General features: G+C 35.9%; 1 long non-coding RNA gene across 3 annotated transcripts in view; it reads right to left on the reverse strand.

Annotated features, from left to right (window-relative positions):
• Window positions 1-2,993: 2,993 nt before the first annotated feature.
• The window catches only part of LOC139361384 (uncharacterized), a 30,150-nt gene continuing 17,473 nt past the window's right edge, over window positions 2,994-15,670 (reverse strand). For 2 of the 3 annotated variants that reach the window (XR_011618951.1, XR_011618952.1), the window contains 2 exons: window positions 4,179-4,242; window positions 2,994-3,547 (listed from right to left, as the gene is read on the reverse strand). This is a non-coding gene — a long non-coding RNA (uncharacterized lncRNA). Of the gene's footprint in view, window positions 3,548-4,108; window positions 4,243-15,670 lie in introns of those variants that run through there. The other variant, XR_011618950.1, reaches the window with a different exon arrangement.

The following is a 15,670-nucleotide window of genomic DNA, read 5'->3' on the forward strand; positions in this document are numbered from 1 at the left end:
TACCAGTACACAAAATGTATGCTTGTATTATCGATTATGTGAAAATATCTATAATTGTTAGAAAGATAAAATCCATGTTTGCCAAGAAAATCAATTTTTTCCATATCTCTCTTTGTGCACTGTGGTTTTAAAATTTCCTTTTCATTTTGAATGGTGTTTTCTGTTTAGAAAGCTTATTTGAAAATATTAAGCAAAAATTATATACATTTATTGTGTACAATGTAATATTTTAAAATATGCATACATTTGGAATGGCTAAATGTAGCTAATTATCATATGCATACTTATGATTTTTGTGGTGAGGACACTTAAAATCTACTCTTTTAGAAATTTTCCAGAATACAATACTGTCCAATGTTATTAACTGTAGTCGCCATATTGCACAATAGATCTCTTGGACTTACTACTCCTGTCCAGTTGAAATTTTGCATACTTCGACAAACATCTCTCCAATCTCCACCTTTCTCCCCACCAGTCCCTTGTAACCACCATTCTACTTTCTGCTTCTGTGAGTTCAACTTCTTTAGATTCCACATGTGATATTTGTCTTTCTATGCTTGGCTTATTTCACTTAACATAATGTCCTCCAGGTTCAGCCATGTTTCACAAATGACAGGGTTTCTTCTTTAAGGCTGAATAGTATTCCATTGTGCATATATATCACATTTCCTTTATCCATCCCTCCATTTTTGGACATTTAGGCTGATTCCATCTCTTGGCTATTATGAATAATGCTGCAATTAACATGGGAGTGCAGATACCTCTTTGACACATGGATTTCGTTTCCATTGGATATATGTGGTATGCTCAGAGGTGCGATTGGTGGATCATATGGTAGTTCTTTTCAAATTTTTTTGAAGAATCTCCATATGGATTTCCATAATGGATGTACCAATTTACATTCCCATGTGCATTGTTTTCTGACGTTGATAAAGCAGTAGATTTATTCGTTTCACAAACCTTTATTGCGTGCTGACTATGCATCAGCATAATGGGAGATGCAGTTGATACAAATAAAAGGCACAGCCTTACTCGGAAGCAGATATGATAACTATTGATTAAACAAAGATGGCAGAAGTGGGCAACTGAGCACATGTGAGAAGAGTGACAAGGCGAGTGGAATCTAGGATGATGTATATTTTGGCTTGGGCTGTTGAGCTAATGAGGAATGTATACTTTTTGAAATGCAGTATACTGTCACCTTATTTCTAAGTAGGGTCAAGTTTGAAGCCAAATAAAACTTTCCAATATTTGTTCTTCTAGCACATTAATAAAATGTACTTTGTGATTATGAGCAGCTGATTTGAAAATTGATTAATTTCTACTCCTGTTACCTTGATAAATAAGAAATAAATTTCATGGACAAGAACTCATCATTTGAAATAGATGGTAACAGTTGGATTGTCATTGATTACATGGGGTGATTTACAAGGAGGTCCAGCACATGCATGTAGTGTGCTATTCCTTGCCATATCTGTTTTCTGTTAATTAATACAAATGTTGTTGTGTAGATTTTGGTATTTTGACTCAAATTGAGAAAATGTATACACTTTTATATACATGTATTAGTGTAAAACTTGGACCTGGAAAAGCAGAGGTTTTTAATAAATTAGCCAACATTTTCTTTGAAGAATTCAAGGTACCCTGAAGTACTTTCCTAATGATTGAATTGTTATTGTTAGAGGTCAATTCTCCACAGACTTTTTGTATTTCTGCATCTCTTGTGAGTGAGCAACTAACTGCCCTTCATTCTGAACTATCTTTTCAGGGATATTGGTATTGTGAACAATCTTGGAACATAGAGACAGTGTCTCTGTCTGGAGCAAAGGCCAGGCATGCTCACTGCCCATTATAAAGGATTCGGGTTCCCTGAATTCAAGATTCCTCTTCTATAGCACAATCACTGAAGGTACCATCTGGTTCTCTTTGCATCACCTTGCAAAAATGGAGGCCTGGTTAACTGGTACAAAAAAATGCTAATACTTTGGCTACTGCTACTGTCATGAGCACTAAACTGTTATTTTTCTGTGACCCAGGAGTCTTGTGTCTTCTACCAGCATTCATGAAACTTTTGTCTGGCTAACTGGTTAGTTTGCGAGAAGGGTGAACTCTCAGACCCTTCGCAGTTTTTTGTTTGTTTGTTTGTTTTGTTTTTTGAGATGGAGTATTGCTCTGTCGCCCAGGCTGGAGTGCAGTGGCGTGATCTCAGCTCACTGCAGCCTCTGCCTCCTGGGTTCAAGCGATTCTCCTGCCTCCTCAGCCTCCCAAGTAGCTGGGACTACAGGTGTGTGCGACCACGCCCGGTTAATTTGTTGTATTTTTAGTAGAGACAGAGTTTCACCGTGTTAGCCAGGATGGTCTCGATCTCCTGACCTCGTGATCTACCTGCCTCAGCCTCCCAGGCTGGGATTACAGGTGTGAGCCATGGTGCCTGGCCTCCTTCACAGTTTTTGATGGTTAATGCACTTCAATGTCTTATATTCCAATCCGTAGACTTTATCCTACCATAAAATATGAAACATTCCAACTTTTCCAGCACTGAGAGGATGGAACTCTAAGTTGTAGATTGACATGGTTTGGCTGTGTCCCCACTGAAATCTCAACTTGAATTGTGTTTTCTAGAATTCCCAAGTGTTGTAGGAGGGACCTACCGGGAGGTAATTGAATCATGGGGACCGGTCTTTCCTGTGCTATTCTTGTGATAGTGAATACGTCTCACGAGATCTGATGGGCTTATCAGGGGTTTCTGCTTTTGTTTCTTCCTCATTTTTCTCTTGCTGCCGCCATGTAAGAAGTGCCTTTCGCCTCCTGCCATGATTCTGAAGCCTCCCCAGCCATGTGGAACTGTTAGTCCAATTAAACCTCTTTTTCTTCCCAGTCTTGGATATGTCTTTATCAGCAGTGTGAAAACAGACTGATACAGAAATGAAATAACAAAGAGTCAAAAACTGTTACATCTGCTTTTCCTTGTGATTGCAAATGAATATGGTGCCTGTGATACCTCACATTTATTACATATCACGATTTTTGAAACCTCTCACTGAGAAATACTGGAGTGTAAGTGTACATTTAAAGCAATGACTTCTGTGAAATGTGAATATTTACTATCACTCATAGTTCATTTATTTTCAGTGCACTTAACTTTTATCTAGGGATCATAAACAAGTGTTTTGCTTTCTTATTGTAATCAAGTTTATTGAGGTGTAATTTATGTGTAATAGATTGCATCCAGTGTACAGTTTGATGAATATTGACTGTTTAATATGGCTGTAAGATCACCATCACCATCAAGATACAAAACACTTCCATCACCCCAAAGGCTTACATGTACCCTTTGACTAAATGAATTTTGATAATGTGTATAAGTCCTTGATATTGAGCAATTTGGGAATAATTTCTGCTGAGGAGTTTTTGCTAGTTTCCTTATTTTATTTACTTTTTAAATTATCATAAGCATTAATATCTTATTTTTTTTCCTTGGTTATTTGCTTTGATTTCTGTTTTCCCGTTAAAGGTCCTCTGTTTGGTCTTTCCTTCTCTTTCATATCTGTTGGAGCAGAAAGACCAAATAATGTTTTTGTGAGCTCACATAAATGAGATAAATAGAATACATTTGAAAAAACATCAAGACTAAGTTGCCTCGAAGGGAAAAAAAAGTCACACCAAAAAGAAGGTGGGAATTAGTGTACTTGAGTATGGAAATTGATTAAGCAATAAAAATATAATGACAATTACTTTTGTAATTCAGTTATGAATTATGCTTAAAATGTGTACTTTATTCACTTTAATTATGACATTTGATTTTAGAGTTTTTCCTTCTCTCAATTATTGATACATTTTCTAGGGAAGGCTTTCTCAAATATTTGTTTTTGTCTGACTTTTTATAATCACGGCTCTTAAAATCGAAGGATGGATTTTGAACAGTCAATTTCTCTCAGTAGTGTAAAATGAGTCACATGGGTCACATTTGTCTTGAGTCCCTTCAAAGACTGGAATGTGAGTAGAAATTGCAGAGCAACTTTCCCACGGCACTAATTGCATGTGAAGGACAAGACACTTCCATATTGTAATACCAAATAAAAAATAGTGCAAAAAAAAAAAAAAGTCTCTGGTTAGAACTGTTCCATTTGTCACATGCCTTCTCATTTATAAAACAAGAATTTTCTCTCTTCTCTCACCCGGTTGGAGGATCAGCTTTATTTTTCAAAATTTGGATGGAAATCAGTCTTCAGTCTGCTGTATCTGAAAAGAGAAAAATGCTTGCAACAGTTTGAAACCCTATAAATTAGAATACTTGATGTCAGTTATCTAGGATTTTTCTATCACTCTTCTTCCAACCTCCCACTTCTCACTGATGAGGGTTTCTTACTTTGGGGGGAAGAATACATAGCAACTGTCAAAATGTAAAATAAAGCGAGTTCATCTGATTAGTCTGCAACCTCTCTCTTTTCGTTTGCATCTGGAAATTCTCAAGTAGACACATGGAAACTTGTAGCATGCACGCTTTCTCCCTGCACAAAAGAAGCACTTTGTGGCTTCTTATTTCTGTTTGTTGTAGATCACCTACATTGATACTTCTACAGTTTTCTAGCATTGCATTTGTATTTTATGGCATTCACTTAGAAAGCCATTAATATAGAGGAAATCCATCTGCCTTTGAAAGGATGTGTCTGTTTTTCTTTTTTTGTTTGCTGTCACTTTTTCCCTCTTTAATTTTTGTGGGTACATAGTAGATGTTTGTATTTATGGGTCACATGAAATATTTTGATATAGGCAAGCCATGCCATCACATAGGGGTCTATTATTCTTAATGTACAGCTTTTAAACATTTTCTTATATAATTTTTTTTTTTTTTTTTTTTTTTTTTTTTTTTTTTTTTTTTGAGACGGAGTCTCGCTCTGTCACCTAGACTGGAGTGCTGTGGCGCGGTCTCGGCTCACTGCAAGCTCCGCCTCCTTGGTTCATGCTATTCTCCTGCCTCAGCCTCCCGAGTAGCTGGGACTACAGGTGCCCGCTACCACGCCCGGCTAATTTTTTGTATTTTTAGTAGAGACAGGGTTTCACCATATTAGCCAGAATGGTCTCGATCTCCTGACCTCGTGATCTGCCCGCCTTGGCCTCCCAAAGTGCTGGGATTACAGGCGTGAGCAACCGCACCCAGCCATTCTTATATAATTTTAAAGCTGACTGTGGTTTATAGCTTTGTTCTGTTTTTCTTTGTCCTTAACAAATACCTTCTAGATATTGCTTTAAAATGGAAAGTTCCTGCCCATTACTGACTTAGGTTACCCAAACATTTACTCATACGCTAGTTGGAAAGTTGTCATCATTGTTTCATTTCAGGAAATAGAGGCAAACTTGGTGAATTAGTCATTGCATTAATAAAATGGAAGATTTAGCCAGCTTTTAAAAAACTGCACTGGAAACTATGGAGCACTGGGCACCCTAACAATGAAAAGTGAGGGCAGGGGAGGTGGAGACATTGAGATTTGTTTTCTCTCTCTGGCTATTTGAAGCTGCATTTTTCTCTGAAATTTTTCTTCTGGAAATTATATTTTGCTTTATTATACTCTCACATTACCAGACTAATTTTAAAAGACTTCTTTTTTTTTTTTTTGCATTTTACATATTTGCCAGGTGTGTTCATGGATTACTTCATAAATTATTCCATGAACATTGCATTTTAAAGCTAATGCTGTTGTTTTAATATTTCATTTTTCTATGTGGAATGCTAAATCCCTTCTGATAATAATGTATATTTTATATATTAAAAATTAGAACATATATATTATATATTTTTAAAATTTTTTAATGTGTCCTCTGTAGAGTAGCTATTTTGATGATCAAAAAACTTGTAAGATTAGCAGGGCAATTTTTTTTTTTTTTTTTTTTTTTTGAGACGGAGTCTGGCTCTGTCGCCCAGGCTGGAGTACAGTGGCCGGATCTCAGCTCACTGCAAGCTCCGCCACCTGGGTTCACGCCATTCTCCTGCCTCAGCCTCCCGCGTAGCTGGGACTACAGGCGCCTGCCACCTCGCCCGGCTAATTTTTTTTTTGTATTTTTTAGTAGAGACGGGGTTTCACTGGGTTATCCAGGATGGTCTCGATCTCCTGACCTCATGATCCGCCCGTCTCGGCCTCCCAAAGTGCTGGGATTACAGGCTTGAGCCACCGCGCCCGGCCTAGCAGGGCAATTATTTTATCTCAGTTATATAGATGAGAAAACAGACACATACACACTACATTAATGACCTGCTGTGTTCATACAGCTATTATCGGATGAAGTCAGAACTCATACTCAAGGCACAATGCGGTCTGGTAAGTGCCCCCAGTCATAATCCACTTATAAATGCTATGATTAATTTGATTGTGTAAGTTTGTCATATTTGCAAACTGAGACAAAATATGTTGAACATAGCAAATAAAGAATAGTGTAGTTGTTGGAGTATAAAAGATCTGAACATTAACCCTGTCTTTGACACTTGCTAACCAGCTCATTACTAAACTACTTTAAGTGACTCATATCTTTCAAATGAGCATAAAATTCTTTCCAACCTCATAAAATTATTATGAGAATTATAAGAAACAGTGCACATAAGGTGCTTAACATAAGTACCCAACATTGGTAAACAATTAATTATAGATTTCATTAAAAATTGAATCTAATATAAATGGGCATGTTATAATTTACTGGTCATTGTAGACTAAGATCTAGTTTTTTCCTTACCTCCACTAAAATCCTCCCAGCTTGGTGGACCACTTTGCGTGTCACATTTCCAGCACTCTCTATGATTGGTAGTCATTTTTTAGGTACCGGCTGTGAACTGTGTGTTATCTTTTCATGCATTCCTCCCTTGTCTCCTCAGTTAAATTTTGCTTTCCGGGCCATGGCTAATTCTCTTTTACTTTCTTTCATTGATTATAGCACAGGGAAGGGACCTTGCCTCCCTGATATTATACCATTCTGTGGTAGAAGCATGACAACAATTTTGTGGATGATAAATGAACAACTAGGCCTTAGGAACCAAGTAGTAAGTGCCAGGCAATGTGTGATTGCATGGTCTCATACCACATGTTTCCATACTACAAGTTTTGTCTTTCCTCACAGAAGGTAAAGATGCTAATTTGGCTCGGTTTGAATCTCTAATGAGTAACACAATCTGGAAGTGATTGAGTTTACCTATAATTAATTGATTCCTTTTTTTCCCTACTAGGCAAAATGGGAACTTGAGATAGTATGCAGTTCAGTAATTGAAAAGAAAAAATAAATTTCTCTATAAATAAGCTTTCTGATACGTGCTCTTAGCACACACAGTGTGTATGTGTGTGTGTGTGCACGTGCACGTGCATGTGTTTATTAAGCCATAACTATGGTAATTATGTGCCTGATTGATAAATATTTTTGACCCTCAGTCTTCTGGGAACACAGGATTGTACTTTCTGGCCTTTTAGTGGCTGACTGAGACCAAGAATCGTAATTGGAATTGACATGGTTCCCTTCTGAGACACAAGACTTAATTCGTTGTGTAAGATTTGCATGAGTTCCCTTTTGCCTCCTGCCATGACAGCCATTGACACTGAGTAATAGCTTTTCCATTAGTCTGACTCTCTGGGTGTCCCATTCCAGCACAACCTTGCCCACCCTGACTAGTACAAAAACTTAGAGAAGTTGAAATTAAATTTCTCTTCAGAGCAAGATGTTAATGTGTACAATTAAGTGTATTCTGCCTACATCCCCCGACACAGGGTATAAAGACACTGAAGATCAATCCTTCTCAGACATGCGCCACTTACAAATTCTTCCTCAGGGAAAAGTGAAAGCAGAGCTGCTTTGCCTGAACTGAGAGGTGGAAGATGCACTATTCAGATTTGAAAACAATCCTTTTTTTCCTAAAATAATAGAAAAGTGTTGTTCCTGATAGAAACATAAGGATATATATTGCTAGTACTTGAAGGCCACCTTATTAAGCTGTTCACATTATTCTGTCTTTTTATCTGTACTACAGATTTACAAACTATATGTAATTATCATCTTTTCACAAATCAAGAACCTATCAATCTCAAATATGTTAACAATTTTGCTCTTAAATGACTAGTACATTTTTAACCACAATCCCAACACATACCTATCTTTTAAACAAAAGTCTTTGATTTCTCTATCAACTCATTTGGTAACTACTGTCTCCAGCCAGTGGAGGCCCAAAAAAGAAGAGCATCAGCAGGGGATCCATCTGCATTGGGTTCTTTTGAGGCCCTTAACTTCAGCGTTCAGATTGGTTGGCAGGCTTTAATGTTTCACAAACAATGAGAAAGTTTAAGAGTTTTTAGTACTTACAGACCCTGAGGGGTACACTGTATGCCTGGAGGCCATACACGGGAGGTCAGGGGGGTGTAAACAGGGGTTAGGGTAGAGCCTAGCAACTAGCAGTATATATTTGGAATAGGCTGTGGGTCACTTTACCCAGCAAATGCCAGAATGATCCATTGAAGGGAAGCTGCAGCAAAGCTGGGAGCCCAGTCTGTTAAGCAAGAGAGATGTATTTAAGTTGTGTCTTTGGCCACATCTTGAGTCTTTTGGGTGTGAGGTAGAACTGGAAATTGTGTCAAGGGTCACTGAGCCCTGCCTTTGGCACAAGAAAGCTAACCAGTATTCAAAATGCATGCAGAGGCAACATAGAATTACAAGCATCTGCTACAACTTGTCTGACTCTACATTCAATAGACACATTTTACACCACTCCATGTGGTCTCTCATAGAATCGAAATATTTCTGGAAAGAAGAGATCCAAGGTTAAGTCATTCTCCTAAAATATAAAACATCCTTTGGAGAGAAAATATTTAAAGATTATTAATAATCACCTCCAAGCAACACTCTCATCAGTAGGCAAATTAACTTAATGGAAAAGGGGTGTGGTTAAAAAAATATAATACGTCGGTATATCACTGAGTTCTACTACAAGTCCCAGGCTTATGATATTTTCTTAATTTATTGCCTTGAATTTTTCATTCTCTGAATCCAGATCATTAAATTTTCATTGCACTATGATAATGCTAGAGATGAAACAAGGCTCTCTATTTTAAACTCAAGTTGTTTATCTTTGATCAGTTTATCCTTTGCTTAGAACAAACATGGATCTTTCTGTTTTTTTTTTTTATGTAGTTGTCAAATAAACTTATTCTGTTATTATGGTATACTTTATATTTTACATATCCATGTATGTTTGCTCTTTCAAAAAGTATACATTCTTTAGAAACACACTTTCTAAGTGCTCTTCTGGGCATTTAGTGCTTAGTAGCTGCTTCACTTTCCTGGACTTATAAGTAAACTATGTTATAAAACTTAAGTAATTGCATACGTTTTTTAAAGGGTAAAAGGGGTACCCATCACCTCAAGCATTTATCAATTCTTTGAGTTACAAATGCTCCAATTATACTCTTTTAATTACTTTAAAATGTACAATAAATTATTGTTGACTCTAGTCACCATGTTGTGCTGTCAAATACTAAGTCTAATTCATTCTAACTGTATTTCTGTACTCATTACCTGTCCCCACCCCCCCACCCCCCCAATCCCCCCCACCACCCTTCCTAGCTTCTGGTAATCATCATTCTACTCTCTATCTCCATGAGTTCAATTGCTTTAAGTTTTAGTTCTTACAAATAAGTGACAACATGTGAAGTTTGTCTTTATGTGCCTGGTTAATTTCACTTAACACAGTATCCTCCTGTTCCATCCATGTTGTTGCAAATGACAAGATTCCATTCTTTTTTTTATGACTGAATAGTACTCTATAGTGTGTATGTACCACATTTTCAGTATTCATTTATCTGTTGACAGACAAGTAAGTTGCTTCCAAACCTTGGCTATTGTAAATAGTGCTGCAATAAACATGAGAGTGCAGATATCTCTTTGATATACTGATTTCCTTTTTGGGGAGTACTGATAAAAGAAAAGCTTCAGCCAAATTAAATTTAAAGGAGTTTAATTGAGCAATGAATGATTTGCAAATCAGGCATCTCCCAGAATCACAGCAGATTCACAGAGACTCAGAGCAGACACATAGTGGAAGAAGATTTATAGACAAAAAAAGGGAAATGACATACAGAAATTGGAAGTGAGGTACAGAACAGCTGGATTGGTTACAGCTTGGTGTATGCCTTATTTGAACATACTTTGAACACACAGCAGTTTATGAAAGGTTGAAGTATGGCTGCTGGGATTGGCCAAGAGTTACCTATTGTTACAGGTGCATACTACCAAGTTAGGTTTTCAATTTTGTCTGCCTATTAAGCTGGGTTACAGTTTATCACCAAGGACTCAAATATAGAAATACAGAGTCCTTTTCAGGCCATATTTAGTTTGTTTTAACAGTATATACCTAGTAGTGAGATTGCTGGATCATGTGGTAGTTCTATTTTTAGTTTTTTGAGAAACCTCCATACTGTTCTCCATAGTGATTTACTAATTTACATTCCCACCAGCAGTGTGCAAGTGTTCCTTTTTTCCCACATTCCTACCAACATTCATTATTGCCTGTCCTTTGCATAAAAGCCATTTTAACTAACATGGAAGTGTAGTTGTGATTTCATTGTAGTTTTGATTTGCATTTATCTGACAGTCAATGATATTGAGCACCTTTTCATATACCCATTTGCCATTTGTATGTCTCCTTTTGAGAAATGCCTGTTCATATCTTTTGCCCATTTTTAAGTCAGATTATTAGGTTTTTTTTCCTATGGAGTTATTTGGACTCCTTATACATTCTGATTATTAATTCTTTATCAGATGGATACAATGTAGATATGTTCTCCCATTCTGTGGGTTGCTTTTTCAGTTTGTTGATTGTTTCCCTTGCTGTGCAGAAGCTTGTTAACTTAATGTGATGCTATTTGTCCATTATCACTTTGATCACCTGGAGTAATCAGTTTTGTTTCTTGGAATTATCCAGATCAGTTATTCATATTTTCTATATTTATGCTAGTTTATAAAATCCCAAACATCTAGATGCTATAAACCATCTTTCATGGAAAGTAAATTGATTTTAGAATTGAATTAATGGGGAATCATTGAAAGGTCTTATGTACCTAAATGATCAATAGTTAAATCTCAATATCCAACCCTTAAAAATGAACATTTTTATGTATCAGCTGTTACACAGTTTCAGCAATCCTTGCTACTATTCGACCCAGCAATCCGATTACTGGATATATACCCAGAGGAATATAAATCATTCTGCCATGAAGACACATGCATGCAAAAATTCTTTGCAGTGCTATTTACAGTAGCAAAGACATAGAATCAACCTAAATGTCCATCAGTGACAGATTAGATTAAGAAAATGTGGTACCTATACACTATGGAATACTATGCAGCCATAATAAAGAATGAGATCATGTCATTTGCAGTATCATAGATGGAGATGGAGGCTATTTTTCTTAGCAAACTAACGCAGGAAGAGAAAACCAAATACTGCATGTTCTCACTCAGCAGTGAGAGCTAAATGATGAGAACTCACAAACACAAAGAAGGGAACAACAGACACTGGGGCCTACTTCAGGGTGGAGGGTGGAAAGAGGTAGAGGAGCAGAAAAAAAAATGGATACTAGGCTTAATATCTGGGTGATGAAATAATCTGTACAAAAAACCCTTAAATACAAGTTTACCTACATAACAAACCTGCACACGTACCCCTGAACCTAAAAGTTAAAAAAGAAGGCAGTAGCAAAAGGAAAAATAAAGAGTTAAAAAAAAAAACATACTGAAGCAGCCCTCTAACTGGCCTGTTTTCTTTACTCCCTATGATGCCAAATAAAAGGCATTCATAGGCTGGATCCAAGTGGATAGAATATTGAAATTCATAATTTATCATTCACTTCTGGTGTTTCTCTAAACTTCATGTGATAAACCATCAGGTATTTTCTCAACCATATTTCTTTCTCTTCGTGGAATACAAGTTATCCAAGTTTCCAAAATCCTGCTTATATCTTTGAAAGTTCACTTACACAATCTCATTAACTCCTCTTTTGTATTCACAGAAATTTAAATGATGATAAGTTCAATTCCTCAACATAATTATAAATGAATTTTTGAATTATAAATATCTTGTTCCCAGACAATTTTAACAAGGACCAACAGAGTCCAAACTTCAATGAACTTGACCTTGTCTTTAGGTTACATTAAGAATAAACATATTCTCTCTCTTATTCATGATCTCAAATCATGTTCGATTTACCATTATATTGTCTCACCAGACAATAATATGGAATGAGCATGAATTGGCAGTATAAACTCGAACAGTCATGACTTCAAAGACATTTTAAATGTCCTATTATGTTATCACTTTTCCTGAAGTAGTAAAGCCTAGGAATATTTCATCTAATGATCTGTTTTGATTACCGTCTGTGGTTTTCCTGCACTTTCATGCAGACTTAAGTACGTTTTTAGAACTCTCAACCATCTCTCAAATAAATCTTCCTTCCTTTTTCTCTCATGGAGATAGCACGGTTTTCAGATGAAAGCCCTCATCCACACACAACCCTTTTTTCTTTTGTGTTTTCCATTTTATTTTAAAAATCAAAACCTTGTACTCATGTGTGAGTGTATGTGCTATATTAAAAGTTGATCCAATTTCACTCTTGGAAGCTTGTTTCCTTTCTAATGAATGCACAATAGTTTTTTCGTCGCATACAAAATTCTGAGACCATCTTACTCTTTCTGTGAGTCAACCTAATTTTCACTATTAGAGTCTTCTAGGCACAGGACACTTTTATTTGTTTCAGATTTTTTAGAATTTATGTTTTTTTCTTTTACAAACCAAAAACTGGTCAACCTTTAGAATTACTTCATCAGATTTCAATATGGGGCACTGATATTACTCAAAATACAACAATAGGCCAAGTTGCTTAATATTTCTATTTAATTTATCTGAAAAGCAGGAGTGGTATTATTATCTACTTTATATTTTTTGTGTAATATTTGATCTCTTTAGTCTTTTCAGAGGCAATAGAGAAGTACAAGAAAGGTGGAATAAAGCAGAGTAAGAAATTATTGCAAGTATAGAGGTCTGTATTTCTTGTCTCTAGAATCAATTATTAGATTGCCATGGTGGATAATTGTTTTGAATATTATGATTTCAACATCATATCCCTTTCCAGGTATGTTTTCATATATAATTTATAAACTACTCAGAAATATATATTGCTATAAAATTAACTTCTGGCTGAACTAGCTGAACACCACTTTGGTGGAAATGAGCTTTGTTTTTTAACATCATTATTCCTATTTTGATCATAGATAATTATCTTTGATTTTTAGCAAAATTCACTGCTTGCTTTAAGTAAAATTAACTATTTCTTACGGCAGTTGATACAAACACTACATTGACAGTTAATATACTTTATTTGTTAGAATTTTTTTTCTCCTTAACATGACACACATGTAACAATTAGTATTGTGATACTGTACCAAGGAAGTTATGATTTGGATTCCAAAGCGTTCTTCTACTCAATTCATTATTTAGACCTTTGGAGTATCTGTTCTTTGTTCTTCAATTGGTATTTGTGATGATAAGATAATAATACTCAAAAATTGACCCAGTATTGAACTCAGTAAACTTCGACCTCAATGATATGCCATATGCCTAAAATAGGTAACATTTGACAACCATCGTGTGCTCATAAAAACCACAGAATTTGAAGAAAGGATATCAGGATGACAAAAGCAATTTAGGAAAACATTCAGAACATCATATTTCAAATAAACTAGAAAACCATTTTGAAATATATCAAGTGCAGGCCAGTCATGGTGGCTCACACTTGTAGTCCCAGAATTTTGGGAGGCCGAAGTGGGCTGATCCTTTGAGCCTAGGAGTTTGAGATCAGTGTGGGCTATGTGGTGAAACCCTGTCTCTACCAAAAACAAACGAACGAACAAACAAAATAGCTGGGCCTAGTGGAGCACACCTGCAGTCCCAGTTACTTGGCGGGCTGAGGCAGGAGAATCACTTGAGCCTGGGAGGTAGAGGTTGCAGTGAGCCAAAATCATTCCGTGGCACTTCAGCTTGGGTGATGGGAGTAAAACTCTAAGAAAAAAAAAATCTCTCTCTCTCTCTCTCTCTCTCTCTCTCTCTCTCTCTCTCTCTCATGGGCAATTATGTTGAGAACAAGTTTAATCTTATTGTGTCAAAACTGTGCTTCATTTGTAGTTTTATTTTTTCTGTTTCTTTTGTGTACATTATAATGTAATTCATAAATATACTAAAATATTTTATTAATAAATGTATTAAATTGTCCTGTATATAAGTGAAAAGGCATATAACTGATTTTCAAATGAATTAAGTAGTGGTCACAATTCTATATCTAATTAGTTGAATCTATGGGAAATAACATAGTTGTGATTCCTTTATACAGAAGATGACAACCTGTCTCCCATGATTGCAGGGAGAGAAAGCCAATGAATGTAAAAATACTATGTGTGTAAATTATTGAACTTAACTCTTCTCTTCAGAACAGTATGCGTCTCTTTTGTCTTTAAGTTCAATTTCAATCACATGACTAGGCAACTTTCTTAGAGGTTGTAGGTGCCAAACTGAGGGGAAAAGGCAATGCTTGCCAACTTCTGTGATCAATTCCATATCTTTGATCCTCAGTATAGGCTTGGTGGGGGGAGAATGTTGGATATTTTGACTGTAAAGAGTAATATGAACTGGTTCTAGCTCATAGTAATCCACAGAGGGACCTGATACAACCAGAATTCCAAGATCAACTCTGCTACTTACAAGTCATATGCCCTTGAGAAGCTAACACAACCTTTTTACATTTTTCTTTTAATTTCTTAATAAAAATGGATGAGCTTTGAGGAATAAATAACAAAATAAAAATGTGTATAAAACATTTCATGATACCTGAAATATTATAGCTCCAAGCCAACTAGTAGGTGATTTCTTGTTTTTCTTTATTTCCCTTCCTTTCTTCTTTCCTTCCTTCCTTCCTTCCTTCCTTCCTTCCTTCCTTCCTTCCTTCCTTCCTTTCTTTCTTTTTCTTTCTTTCTTTCTTTTTCTTTCTTTCTTTCTTCCCTTCCTTCCTTCCTTCTTTCCTTCCTTCCTTCTTTCCTTCCTTCCTTCTTTCCTTTCTTTTCCTTCTTTCTTTCTTTCTTTCTTTCTTTTTCTTTCTTTCTCTTTCTTTCTTTCTTTCTTTTTCTTTCTTTCTTTCTTTCTTTCTTTCTTTCTTTCTTTCTTTCTCTCTCTCTCTTCCTCTTCTTCTTCCTTTTTCTTTTTCTTTTTCTTTTTCCTTTCTTTATTTCTTTCCCTCTTTCTTTCTTCAAATTGATATGTTTTTAGGCATTAACCATATTTCATTTTATTGTGATGTCTTAAGACAAGAGGAATATTCTTGTTTGGTCCCTAACTCATTTGAAATGCAGTCCTTATACTTGTACATTAGTTGTTCCTCTCTTACAGTTCTTGAATTTCTATGCTTTATTTTATTCCTTCCTGAAATCTTTGGATTACATAGTTGTTAACACAATCCTTGTCACCTGTGTGTTGCCTGCTGTTGATTATTTCAAAATATATATGTTGCAAGCAGAATACTTATATTCTTCATAAAGGAGAAGATGCATATTATTCATTTTATTCAAATGTCTTATTCCTTTATTCTCTTACAATGGTAAT

The sequence above is a fragment of the Macaca nemestrina genome, unplaced genomic scaffold, assembly GCF_043159975.1.
Source record: "Macaca nemestrina isolate mMacNem1 unplaced genomic scaffold, mMacNem.hap1 Scaffold_46, whole genome shotgun sequence".
NCBI lineage: Eukaryota > Metazoa > Chordata > Mammalia > Primates > Cercopithecidae > Macaca > Macaca nemestrina.